Source organism: Andrena cerasifolii, chromosome 5 (genome assembly GCF_050908995.1).
Source record: "Andrena cerasifolii isolate SP2316 chromosome 5, iyAndCera1_principal, whole genome shotgun sequence".
Taxonomy (NCBI): domain Eukaryota; kingdom Metazoa; phylum Arthropoda; class Insecta; order Hymenoptera; family Andrenidae; genus Andrena; species Andrena cerasifolii.
The window spans coordinates 18178268-18192721 of NC_135122.1; the positions used below are offsets into that span (position 1 = coordinate 18178268).

Consider the following 14454-nt stretch of genomic DNA (forward strand, 5'->3'; position numbering starts at 1 on the left):
TGTTGGTATTTACATGTTCAGATACCCATCGTCCATTAGACGCAGGTTAGGCATGGAAAAGGGAAGTGGGCAGCCGTGAAAACGAGGAGAACGCGCGTGTCTGGCCCGTAAATACTGATGAGGGTCGACTGGGTGGGCTGGCGACGTTTCGTCGTGGCAAAGAAATATTTATTCTCGGGAGAAAGTGAAAAGGGCGGAGAGAATGAAAGCACTCGGTGATGAATGGACAGAGAAGAGGAGGGACATCGACGTAGACTAAGAGGGTGAAAAAGTGGCAGCGCCTGCTGGTAGGAGAAGGCGATGCCAGACATTCAAGGTGAACTATGCAAGTGAGAGACTCTACGAATGAATGGGGCAGAGAGGAAGGTCTTGGAAGCGTGTTGTAACGAAAACTCTGCTACGATACTCCCTCCCCCAGAAAAAAGAAAACAGCAAGAATAATGGATGGGACACGCTTACAAGTGAACAGGAAGTAACGCAAATAATAGGAGGAAGAATTCTTCCTTATAATTCCACAGTGGACCCAGACGTGGTAAATATTCCTATACAATATTCCGTAAAAATTCGCCGGAAGAGGAAGCGGCAAGAAGACCTTATCGAATCGCAAATGTTGCAATTGAGGGGGCTGTTGGAAGGAGAAAAATGAAACGTCGACGTAAATACAAGAGGAGGATGGATGACGGGGGACAAGATAGACAGCGAGAATGAATAAGAAGAGAAAGAAATGGAAGGGATTGAAAGGAGGGAAGATCGAGAGGCGTGCGAAGGTAGCTGGCAAGGAGGGCTGGAAGGATGGCGCTCGGGATTTAGATTTATATTCCGCCATTGTTGCACCGTCGTCGACGGAGCAGTCCCTCACACCCTTAACATCTGACTCCTGTCTTCTCATCCCCATCGCCAGCAACCCTCCTTTTCATCCACGAAAGCCGCGGACCCGTCGCCTGGTATCGCGAAGGAGCAGCCCCGCGGCCGGATATATTGCAGTTATTGTAACGTCGATGAAAGTCCTGCGGAATTCCGCGAGGCAGCTGTATACTTCCGGGAATCTACGCCCCTATATACATGTACACGTCGAAAGGTATTGTGCTTTCTTCCCCAGCGAGATAAGGAGACCCGGATATATCGCCGGGAGGAGACGTTGAATACCGCTAAGAAGGATAGTTTGACTTTCTTCAACTGCTTCTTTCCTCTCCTTTCTTCCTACGGCAAAGTCGAATTGGCTCTATCCCCGGAAATTCCACGTCTACGAAACTGTACTCTGCCGGCGGGGGGGCACCAAGGAATCTGAGATTAAGCTACATCTCAGAATCTGACGTTTCGTTTATTAGACTCGAAGCCTAAAGGTAGACTTTCCTTAGGGCTCCCTTAAAATATTATTATCGAGGAGAGATTCGAGGCGAGGTGCATAGGAGGAATAAAATGAGCTCCCTTAATATTGGAAAGCGCAAGGTCAATAAAAATGTAGGGTGTCGAGTCTCCCTGGCGGTCCTTCCATCGAGAAACAAATGGCCCCGCGATCGATAGCGACGATGTCGGCTGTTTAATCGATGTGGTCGCCCGAACGATTAATTGCTCCAAGTTCGGTGCACCCTGATTACCAACGGGGCTACAACCGAGGTTCCTCGGGGTTAATGGGACATCAACGTAATCCGTGCTCGCGTTCAGAACATCGCCGTGTCGCGAAAAATGCCGGAACAGGGGACGCCTGTGTTCGTCTTCTGCAACTCGGAGCCCGTGCGATCGCATTTCAATTGGATGTGCCCGAGGAATACCATCACGCCTCCGCGTGCCGAGGGGAACATTGAATACACTCCTTTTCCTCCATCTTTACGACGCGCCGACCTAATGTAACATAAATCACTGAGAAATTCTACGAACGGCGAGCCGCGCGAGGAGAGTTTTCTATCCAGGGGCCTGTCATGGGGACGGAATTCTTTAAGAGGACATTGTACGTGCGCGATAGTACGGTGCTCTTCGATTCACGGGGAAATATAGACGGCACCTCTTTGTGGTGGTATTTTAACATCGAGATAAGACGGGTGGTATAAAGAGAGCTTAAACGTTCAATGTCCTTTAAGATTACGTAACTCCAAGTGTCTGGTCGGATGATTGTTCTAATTTCCCAAGTGACACACAGCTGGGTCCACCGAACTTCTGCGATACATGTAAACAGAATTGTCCCGCCCGCTGCATAAAAGAAGAGAGAGGGAAATTGGAAGAACGCGATGGCTGTGAATTTTTTCCCACGCAGAGATGAAAGCTGCAGATTTCTAGATTACGTTCGGCGCGGGGGCGGGAAATATTGACGTCCCCTAAAATTTAGAAACGCTGCGGGAGAGTGCGAGGGAATAAAGAATTGGATTGGATCGGGGGACTTTGGCGGGCTGGTGCGAAACTTTTGATTATGGTGCGGTTCTCTGTGCGCGACCAGAGACGCGGAATAATTAAAACGGCGAAACAAACGAACTGCTGCGACATATAGGGGCTGGGACGTGCTAGGTGCGAACGGGAACAGACCATGGCGATTTTGGGTAAGCCGACTTCCATCGAGAGCATCGAATTTTTCGCTCTTTTTTCTGCACGCGCGACTCTATCCTCTCGCATTAACGAAACCCGTTAAAGAATTTGCGTCACGTTTTCCTAAGCCCTGGGCGTCATGTTTCACGAGTGGGGATGACGTTAATCGTCGTCGGAATTTCAGGGGAAATATGTCTGTAGATCGATGTGCTATTGTGGGTATTCTCAGTCTTCAAAGAATTCAGCTTATTTACTCTTTGAGTTACCAAAAATGCATGGAAATTAAGTACACAATAAACTCTTTCTTAGGAATAATAAACTTGACCCGAAGCATCAACCCATTAATCGTTCAAGTTTAAAAGAAGGACACGGTTTAAAATCTACCGCGAAAGAGGAGTCCCCTTTATGGCGTATCTCAAACACACAGGATTATTAACGAGATTCCGGTATAATTTACAATGCGGCTTAAAAGTTGGCGCGGATTTTGCTGGAAAGCCGCACAAAGGGACTCCCTCCGTTATATCGCTTCCCGTTTGTATCAAGCTTTTATATCAGCCCCGCGTCCAGATAACGGCAGTAATGAATTTAAGAAAAAAGTTTAAGTCCTGCAAAAAGGTTGGAGCGACTGGCAGAGAGGATGGCCTGGCATCAGTTAGCTTTGAGCACGCTCGGCTTCAAAAAAGGTCAAACGAAATCGTCTTATGGCCCATATTTACTCAGAGAAAGCAAGGATGAAGGATTATTTATTTAAAGCACACTGGAATTACTCCCTCGCCGGGCCTCCTCTACTGTTCATTACACTGATTTTGTACTATTATAAGAAACTGCAAAGAAATACACTTTATCGGTCGAGTACTTAAATCCAAGCTTCCATTTCACCCTCTCCGAGAAGTGCCCCATTCCATTCGGCTGTAAATTAATTCTCAGCCTCCTTCGGTAAGAGTTGGGATTTTTCGCCGTGCCTTTCGACGCGCGAATGAAATCGATTCGTGTTCACCAGGATCTCTCGAGGCCATTGACAGACCGCAGAGACGAGGCACCAGTAATCGACTGTTCGCAGAGAAGCGGAAGAGGCGGAGAGGAGAGGGTCGCGGCTCGACAAAGCCTTTTGATCTATCACCTCGTCCTTGCTTCTTCCTCGGTGTCCTCGCGGAAGACGCCACTCGTCCTGGCCCCGGTTAACGCAATAAAGTCGGCAAATGGAATTGCCGCGAACGGGTGGAGCGTTATAATTCAACTCCGGGGAACAATTTGCCCGGTGCAATTCCAATCTGAGCAAGGTCGGCCCCCGTCGACGCGCAAAACCGTCCCCAAACTTCCGCGATAAACAACAACAACGCGACTATTAATGTTCCGCTAGCGGCGGGCGTGCACACGCGGCGCCACCTACTCGGTCCTTTTTGGGCAAGCTGATCACCCTGGAAGAATCCGACTATCTTGTAGCTCTATTCGTGTGAGTGTCTTTGGTTGTCAGTTAATCGGAACTGAATTCGTTGGGCATTGAATTGCTGGTGTACAAAATACCTGGTAAATCGAATTTCTGGTGCATCGAAATTTTGGTACACTAAATTCCTGGAGCACTTTATTTTAGGTGCATCGAATACACGACGCGTCAAAGTTCTGGTGCCTCGAATTTCCAGCGCATTGAATTCGTAGTGCACCGAATGCACGCTGTATCAATTTCCAAGCGCACCAAATTCCTAATGCTTCGAACTCCCACAATCGCAAATACCTGCATACCCGAATTCTCGATTTTCCCAACGCGGCACTTAACTCAGATTTTCTAACTAATTAGCTTCATTCTCCACCAAAGTGTTCTACGTTTTTTCTGTGCCAATTTAAGGTTTAACCGCAACTGGCTCGCGTTCAACACCCTCGACCGCGGTAGCCACAATTTTTCCAATCCCCTGCTTTATACACACTGGCAAAGTAACTTAATTCTTGGCCAGCTTTTCCTGGCCGCAAGTTTCTTTTGATCATCGACTGTGCTAGCGACGGGAAGCAGACCAAACGATCGCAGGCGCGGTATCACAGCTCGTGGCTAAAGCTTAAATAAAATTAACCCTGCTCTAGTTGCCCTATTATTCCCGCTGTAATAATAACGGGCGCAATCGCGGCGTTTTATGGCGTGTGACGTTATACGCCGTCGATAAACTCTCGCACGTACCGCTCCCCGAAATCCGCACGGCTTTATGCGGCCCTTTAATTTAATAACTCGCCTCCTTTACGACTACGGTTCGTGTATCAAATTAGCGGGATAAACCGCGTCGATGAACGGATTTTCAAATGGCACCTAATGGCCACCCGTTCCCGATTGACTTTTACAAGGGGGCGTGAACGATGGTTCATGATACTACGAAACTTTATAGGGCATATCGTGGCAGAAATATAGGAATGGCGCAATAAAAATTCCTTTAGTAAGCTTGACAAAGAAATTTCGTGAAAATTACGACTCCGCGGATTGGAGAACTATCAACTTTTTACTACGCACGTAACGTGAGATATTGTGCCTGTAAAATAATGAAGCTTGCAGAATGCTTTAGTCCTGGAAGGGTCGAGCTATTTCAACGGTGAAAAACAATACTATTGCAGCCACAAATTAAACACCGCTCAGTGATTTTACTGTGTATACACGGGACAAGCCAGTGGAATTAGCGCGCTGCACGTCTGGCCAGACTTTGTTCTAGATTCCCTGTAACTCAATAACCCCCCCAGTTCGGTCCAATCGCACTGGAAGCTCTGCTCCCCCTTGGAAATCCAAATCTTCAGGGAAACGAGGACACTGTTAATAAAATAACTCGCAGGTCGCGTATTCAACTCGAACTTTCACATAGAACTATCCTACTTCTTGCTTCCCTTTACTCTGGACTACCCGCACATGTACAATACTGAAACACTAAAACAATTACACAATCTTTCTGCCCTGGCATCCTTCGAAGCATTAAAAATAATAATATCTACCGCCCCAATCCACAACCTCTCTACAGTATCATTAAGTCCATTACCAATTACCAAAGAAACGACACAGAGGAAATTAAAAACTGCGCACACCCTCCTCCAATTAATCCCACAGATCCCGGTCTCGTTAGCGTGCATCTGGACCAGTATCTCGGCTGGAAGTGCACTTCCTGTCCAGGGTAGCGAGCATCAGCGGCGGGGTATCGATTCCATCGTGACCAGCGCGGGATCGATCCACTTCGCCTGGCGCTGGGCGGAAGGTCGAATTCATTGGAATCGGTTTGCGGCGTTTCCTAATGAGAACGCAAATACCCCCCCTGTTTACCAGCGTCGTTTCTGTCCACATTTAACTCGGCGTGTCGATAATTCGACTTTTTCCTATCATCCTCCACCACGCTGATCCGTATCGGCGATGCGGTCGAATCGACGTGGGGATCGATAATAACACCGTTCCTCCCTCGCGGACCACGGCGGTTCATATCGAAAGCGACACGGTGTATTTATAATCCTGCTAATTTATTGGAATTCGCTTAATCCAACAATTTACGCACCCCTCCCATCATTTTTCCACCCCATGGTTCTTTCTCTTTTCGCACAGCCACTGGGTAATATGGTAATCGGTCGTGCGTTCGGTGCCGATTAATTTTCGCGGGCATTTAATCGGTCGTGGAGAATCATATCTACGTCCCAATAATGAAGATTCGCGTTCCGACGGAGATTAAGTGGGATTAATTTGGCGAAAGACGGGAATTCCGATTCCCAGATCGCCTCGCGAATATTATTGTAACAGGCGAGATGGAGGTAGAGAGTTTCGGTTCTTTCGAGAAGTGTATTCGGAGGCAAGATTCCGCTGTAGTCGGAAGTTACTGGAGAACTTGATGGGATAGAGGATGTTGCTTTGATGAGCAGTTGAAATAGATGTTCAGACGCTAATGTGGATAAATCAGATGGGAAATGTTTCTACCTATACTTTGTCGGTCTCGAGCGAATACGCGTTAGGGAAGTAGTTAAGAAGTAAAAGTGTGGCTGTGGAGATATGAATGGATGGAGTTTCTCGAACGATATAACGAAGAAAGCTTCGAAGGAGCATCAAGAACATAAATTCTATGGCAGGAACACAAAGTGCCCGGGATGCTGGCTTTCTAAAGGGGTTCTGTAGTTATCCCCCTTAATCCCGCTTTCAAAGCTGTCTCAGAAACTCTAGCATGCTGTAATGGTCACCAAACAATAATTATTCCATACTAAAGATGCGACGTTACACGAATATTTCGTGCATCAATTACGAACAGACATTTGCTACCTAACTAAAACGTATTTTAATCAACTCGAAAGAATCTTTGCAAGAATTTATACGTCCCATCTAGACTCCCGAGAAGTGTCTGGTTATTATTCGATGGTGCACGATTGCAGTTCACACGAAGGGTCGACTCGCGTGCCAGTTCCCATCTTCGAGAGTCGCGGGCAGACGGAGGAAGAGTCTTTCCAAGCCGCCATTCATCAGGCGTTCTGAATATTGAATTAAAATCGCGAGTTCGCGACGACCCAGTGACCGAACGCCGCGCACCACCCTCGCGAGGGGATCTTTTGTTTCCCAGGGAAACTCATTTCAGATCTCCCTTTGAGGCATCGGGGCCTCACCTCCAGGCACAAAACCATTCTTTCATTTTTTATCAACGCCCGCGCCTCGGTGCTCCCCTTTTAAAGCCCCGTCTCCTTAAACGCTCGACTAACGCGAAAGACACTCCCTCGTACTCGTTTCATATCAGATTCCTTTCGCCACGAAACCCTCGCGTAACTCCAGAGATATATTTCCAAACAACGCGTTTAACAACCACGCGGCTGTGAAATCACGCATCTTCAAGTGTCCCCAGGGCCGAGCGTCCCCTCGACGAGAAATAAAAGGATAATTTCAAAGGATCTTGGTAACCTGGGCATCCCTCCATCGCACACCCCTCGAACACAGCAAACGATACACGCCAAGGAACGTATCCCTTGAGCTACCATTTCCTCCCCTCTGTCCAGCGATCCCAGTGGATCTTTTTGTTCCCCCGAAAACCTCATTTCTCGGATTTTACTTTGAACTGGAGAGCAGGCTCGGAGATCAGGGGTTGGCGTCTACGTATAAAGCAGCGGGTCGTCAAGTTTTCTGCCCCTGCGGCGAGACAGCTCGACGGATCTGAATTTTCACAGGCGTCGCCGAGGGAAAGTCTGCTCGCAGCCAGCCGGAAATTAGAAATTTCGAGGGGTGTCATCGGGTCACCTGGACCGTCTTCACGCTCCGCGAATGTCCCTTTGTTCGTCCCGCGTCGCTCAAAGGTGTATCGAGGAGATTGCCATCGATCCCACCCATCCAAGAGACAGCGAGAAGCTCTGGGGGTTGCCTTTCGACGCACGAATGCGCCCTATCGAGCACGAACTCGTTCCTAGATCGCAGAGGGATGCTCTCGATCGCTTTCTCCCTGTTTATTCTCTGTTTGCTCGGCAATCTTTTGGAATCGAATATCGATTCGGAGGCTGAGACGTGTCGCGTGTCTGAGAACCTGGGGGGCTCGAATGTTTCAAATATGTGTTCTCGTTTAGGAAGAAGAACTCTGGATGATCCTTCGCATCTCTCAATTAAATATATTTTCCACCTTTCAGAGGTGCTTCGATATTCTCCTCGATTCCTGCACATTTATTTAGATAGTACACCGTCACGTTTGCCTGTATTCATAAGTTTCTCGTTTAAATCGCAGTGGATCTAGAATTCCTGCCGCCCCCCTGTTTAGAGGTCGCGCTGCTGCGCGTTTAATTTTCGTTACCGCGTTGGCAAACGTACAAATATGATTTTGAGCGCGACAAACTAACGATACACCGATAACTCGAAATCGACGTCGCCCCAGAAGGGACCGTCCAATTCATCGGCGGTCAGATTTGATTACAGATCGAATTAATCTATGCAGATTAAACGCTTACCGGCGGGCGGGCAACTGCGAAACGCTTTTCCACCGAATGACTCGAAACGGGTTGGGAGTTCGATTAAACCCGCTCACCGGGCTGGATGAGTTACGGTTCTGTTTGGAATAACGAGTGCTTTAAATCGGAATTAATAGAGGAGATTTATTAAGGAAACGCGGCTGATTTTCCAACGCCCGCGATAAATCGGCGCGTCTCTTCTATCGTTTGCCCCTTGTACACACAGGCGCGTGTCCAGGATTCAGACTGGCTAAGTAAACTGCGGCACGTATATAATTCTAAGAGAACGTTACGCCTCGGGGAGGGTAATCCTCCCTTGGAAATCTGTGTATACGATGGGAAGCGGCTCGAGGGTGAACTGCGATTCGCAGGGGAAAATATGTTGCCGACTGTGAACCATGGACCCTCGACTGCTTCAAAAATATATTAATCGAGGACAAACAGTAGCTTTTAAGTAGCAAACGCGTTAACTTTAACTTTAACGAGTCACCACAGACTAACCGAAAAAAGTATAATACTATTAGTGCACCATTCACTCTCAACCCTCTAACTATCAACACTTTACTTGTACCAAATTGAAAAGAACGTGGATGTCAAACCACCCTTTCCACGTTTCCCATCACAGAGGCTAACCAAAGTTCTGCTAAGCCGAAGAGTGCAGCCCACGAACAGCTGTCCACCGTATCAGAGTGCCAAGTGAATTCTATCTCGTAGCGTCCTGAATCCGAGATACCGATTACCGATCCACTGAAATCAACCTGTCGCTCACGCCAGAAGCTTCCTTCCTTCCTTCCGGTCTGCCGAGCAATCCTAACTCATTACAGGGCTACGTGTTTGCACCAGTGTATCGGATGCGCGATAGCGACACCGGCTTAAAGTATGATAAGGTGTGGCTTAGCGTTAATCCCCGGAAGAGCTGTCGGTTTTCTCGCGCGCAGCCTGCCAGCCACTAAATGCTGCCTCTTCCTTGCCTAACCGTATTCACGACGTCTATATTCTGCGGGCATTACGCCCCGCACGAGCCAGATGCGACCCCAATGCTGGTTTACTTAACCATTCCTAGTCCTTACGAGCCCTATGCACATTGACACACACCGAGCCGTGCTTGTCACTCAGCTTGACATCGATATACGAACTTCTGCAGCCGGGAAACAGCAGTTGCGATGAACCAAGGTGTTATGTTAGCGATGGGCTTTCTTAATTGGTTGCATCTTGAGGGATTGAGTGGTTCATCGCAGAGCTCTATGTAGGTATTATTTTAACATGAATAGGGAAATGCTTCTTTCTTAAGGGGGGATTCTCGTGTAAAAGACCCCGAAATTTGTGATTTTTTTTTTAAAAGACAATTGTTTATATTGCATTAAACTCTTTTGAGATAAAAGAAGCCATCTTTAAAGTCGCAGCAAATATTTCTTTATATATACCTTAATAAACCTTTTCAAATTTTCATTTTTCTTTAAAGTGGACCATTCCCAGCGTAAACTATCTAACTTTAAGAAACTTCTATTTTTTCCAATCAGACGACTGTGATAGGTGCTACACATCCCGCCAACAGAAGTTCCATCGTTGAAGAGGTAGAACAGGATTCCACAATAATTAATAAATAATAAGAAGGATCGACATAAAAAACTCTTTTCTGCAAGTTTAAAGATGTCTCCTTATATCCCAAAAGAGTTTAATCCAATATGACCAACAGTTTTGTTAAAAAAAAAATTCTTAAATTTCAGTTACTTTTGGGACTGTTAGACGAGAATCTCCCCCTAAATGATTCACTTCTAACTGAGGTGTATAATTGTATCAGGTTATCATTCTTCAAATAAAAATCACTTTCAAATTCCATACAGCTTAGCAGGATTGTGTATCGCGACCCTATTCCCCCTTCTAGCGTTCCAAACCCCGAATTCTCATCCCCCGACTGCTTACTCAACAATTCACACGTTTCTAACACGCAACAAACGCACCTATTACTCTCCCAACTACGCCACAGCTTGTCCACAAACTCGAGCACGCTCGTCGCCTTTGAAAGACAAAATTCTCAGACCATTTCGCGCCTCGTCTCCCCGAATGATCGCAACAAATATCTCGACAGGATGGCGGTCATTCGTCTCGTGTTCCTGTATCCAGACATGTTCCACTGTCTTCGGTTCGCTGGCTGCGACGACGTCACGTAAAAATAACTTCGATTTGCCCGGATCGGGCGCGACGGGGTTGCAGGACGATTCCGAGGGGGGCGGGCCGGAGGAACGGGTGCACGTGACAGATTTCGGTGTACGCGAAACGACGAGGAAAAGAACGACGATGCACACGGGGCCGACTGATAAGGGGCCAACGCGGGTGATTCATCACGATCCGCGATTATCTACCTGTCACTTCCGGTTCGGCTGGCCCGCGACGAATCAACCATCGCGACTCTTTCGCTATCGGCGGCCACTATTTTTGCGGGAATCGGCGCCAGTACTTCGGTATCGTTGGCGAATTCAATGGCGCTCCTTCGATCGTACGTTCCTGGCTCCGTTCGCTGGTTCGCGATTTATAATTGAATGGATGGCAGTATTTTTCTGGGAGTATTGTCTGCGTCGATGAGTTCTGTTTCGCTGTAGCGATGGATCGCTCAGATACGGTGCGCTTTTATTCCTGGATTTTAACTGGCCCGGCGAATATGGTCCGCTCGATTCGAAAGATCGTAGATTGCGAACTGCAACCGACTGTATTGATCTCTGCTTCCTTGAGCGCCGTCTCCAAATTGGATCGTTCGTCTTCCGTCGCAGACGTGTTTGTTGAAGAAACAAGGAGGAGCGGAATAACAATGGTATTGCTAGTTTGTCGAGTAAGTGGAACGACGAAGGTCTTCAAGGGAGCGACAGAAATGTTAATTATTCTAGCTCCTCTGCTGTGCGAACGTATGACACTAATTTGAAGAGAAGCTTGCAACAGTACCTTATAATATCCCAATGTTTATTGGTAGAGCTGAAGAAATATATTATAATTCTCCGGGAAATTGATGCGAAACGAGAGTAAAATTTAGTTTTCCAATCCCCGTTCATGTTTGACCGTCGAAAATTAATATCCCCGGCCAAATTGAATCCCACCACGAAGCCACAATCAGTCATTCCCTAGTGAAAGGTCGAAATCATTTTTCCACCTCCTTCATATTTCTCTGGCTCGCGAAATCCCGTTCCTTGAACGCTTCATTGTCCCTTCGTCTCTAAAGTAAACTATCATTCATACCGCGCAAAGCCCGCGGAAAACGCTGGGTCTTATCGTAAACCGCCCCTTCATCCAGGAACCACCCACTTCAATTTCTCTCGCAACCATTGTTCGCGGCGAACGCAACAAACGTATACTCGCGGTAACTCGATTACGGTTCGCGTCGGGTCGTTCTGCTGCTCGTCGAAGGAGCGTGGCTCCGTAACGAAGCCTCGAACGATCGTTTCCAGGGAGGAGGCAGGAGATGGTTCGTGCTGGCGGAGAAGTCGCGAGACGACGCTTCCACGCCACAACAGTTTCCAGGGCGAGCAAACGTAGGACGACGACATTAAAGGAAACGCGCGCAGCCAGCACACGGGAACGAGCTTTGAAGTTCTTTTTCTCCACAGGAATCACGACGTAAACGCGGCCCTCTGCAGCCTCCGCAGCACTACCCCGTCCCCGCGTTTTGTAGTTTCGATGATTCCACGTCGCGTTCGACGACGCCTCGCGCCCCGACACTCTGGCGTGCACGTGAACGCGCGAGTGCGCTAATCGCACCCGCGAGTAATGGGCGTCATCGCACCAGCGTGCGGCACAGAGTATCTTTAATTATTCCTCCCGGTTCATGCTCCCTCTCGACTAACAGCCGCGTGCCTTTGCAGCAGACGTCGCTACTGCGACGACTTCCTCTGTGTGCCGTCGTGTCTCTCGGCAAGAAACCCCCCTGAACTTCTCCCTTACGGTTTGTCTTCGCGCGGCAGCGTTTTCCGCCGCTTTGGCGAGTTTCCGTGGATTTCGCGAGGCACGACGGGAGACGGAGGTATCTTGGATATTTCAGTGTTGCTTTATTTTCTTAATGATGGAGGCTGGTATACGGGGGTTGTTTTATCTGGGAGGGTGGCAGGTTTCGGTGTAATTTCTTTGTGGATTTTGTTGGAAGGATTTCTAATATCTCTGAGCAACTGCAGCGTACCATAACTCCTCGGTAAAGTGTACTCAGCTTCGCGTTATTCCACCCACAGCAATTATTTCGTAATAAGGGGATGAGCAGTAACAGCATCGTTATAAGTGGAGAGTAATACAGTGTATCGTTAAACAAATTACCAACGTTATCTAATCTGACCTCTATATAATAACAAGCAGATCAAACTCGATCCCGATCCACGAACTCGCAATATTCTCCTCTGGAATAATTCCAATTCACGCTGTATAAACGAACCCCTCCTGTTTCGCGGACTTTCGCTGCCCAGCTTCCCGGTCGAGCGTCCGTGGCTGAAAAAAGCGCCGGATGTTGAACAAGTCCGAAAAGGTCCGCGTATCCGACTGTCGGATACGGCTCCTGCCCTTTTCGCGTGCGTGCCAGAGTAACTAATTGCTCGAGCTATTGATTCTGCTCGCTACGGGTATCTTGTTTGCGCGAAATCCGACGAATGAGCTGGCCAACGAAAAGTCAGTGGCCCGATTTGTCCGCTCTTTTTTTTGCTTTTCTATCCGGGGCCAGCCAACCTTCGCTATAAATCGCTGTCAGTGGGAGGGCGAAGAATGAAGTTTCTGCGAATTTTATTGTGACGCTCGCGCGAGCTTGAAGTTTATATGTCCGACAGTCGCGTTGACGCGCGGATGTAATTTATTTCAGTGATGAAAGGCTTGTTCCTCCCTCTCCAACATCCACGAAAATTGCGAGAGCCGTGTTGTGCGAAATGTTGTTTGGAGGGCGAGGATTTGGAAATCGAACGTGCTTTTTTTTTAAGGGGATGTGGTGCGGTGGAAGCTCTGCTAGCTGAGCTATCGTTAGTTGAGTAGTTTTGTTTCAATAGAGGATGTTGTTGCGAGATATAACTGTTTTATTTAGAATACAAAATGATCAACGAATAAGGCGAATAATTTGAGTAGGCGTGTGATAATAGAGGTTTCGTTATGCGATGTAGTAGTAACGACGATATTCGTTGGTTCTGGCATTGTTCTCTGGGGCTGGGGAAAAAGCTTTAAGCTACCGAATTCGTTGTGTGTTCGCAACGATGTAGTTTGCCTCGACTCTCTCCCGTGTAAACCTCCTCGAAATGCTTGACTTTGGCTGCAAGAGGGCCAAAGGATTGTGTAATTCGTACGGCAAACAACAGCTAGGCAGCTGTTGCGCGAGCAAAAAGGCTGCGACATTGGCGAACGAAAGCTGTTGCTGCCGCCGAGGTGTCGGAATTAAGCTAAACTATTCTTTAAACGGGAATCAAACGGTCGTTCTCCATCAAACAGTGCTTACTGATGCGGGGAGACTCAAATTTCGAGAATTAATCTAACTTCTTAAAGCCTAGCGGATAGAAAATCTTGACTACTTTTTCTACATCAGCTTGCATAATGCTATGTTCTATATCTCTTACTTAAGGGGGTATACCCGTTTGAACCCTCGAAAAATGTGTACATTCTGTGGATTTTTTTACAAGTCAATGGCTTGATGAAGATTTCCAGGTTTTTCCTACTATCTTTACATAGTATTATGAATTACTTAAAGAAAAAGTTTCAGTTAAAAAACTATTGTTTTTCGGAAATTATGCATACATATCTGAAAGTCTCTCGATTTTAAAATGCTACAAGAATTACCCAGAACAAAATGCAATCACCCCAAGTAATTAAAAAGAGGTAAAGCATCACTCTCTTCAAAGCACCAAAACGTTCCCTTCAAAAGACAAACTCAATCGACGAATCTGCGACAAAGGCGAGGGGGTAGGCAGCGTTCCTCCCTCGTGTAGCACCCTCCCGAGGTTTGCCCAGAACTTCTGCGCCGCTGATATAACGTACCAGGTTACGTATCGGTGTTCCCGACCTCGTTGAAACCGGTGC

General features: G+C 47.5%; 1 protein-coding gene across 6 annotated transcripts in view; it reads right to left on the bottom strand.

Annotated features, from left to right (window-relative positions):
- The window catches only part of LOC143368939 (dystrophin, isoforms A/C/F/G/H), a 338640-nt gene that overhangs the window by 58909 nt on the left and 265277 nt on the right, over nt 1-14454 (bottom strand). The gene's annotated exons all lie outside the window — the stretch shown is intronic.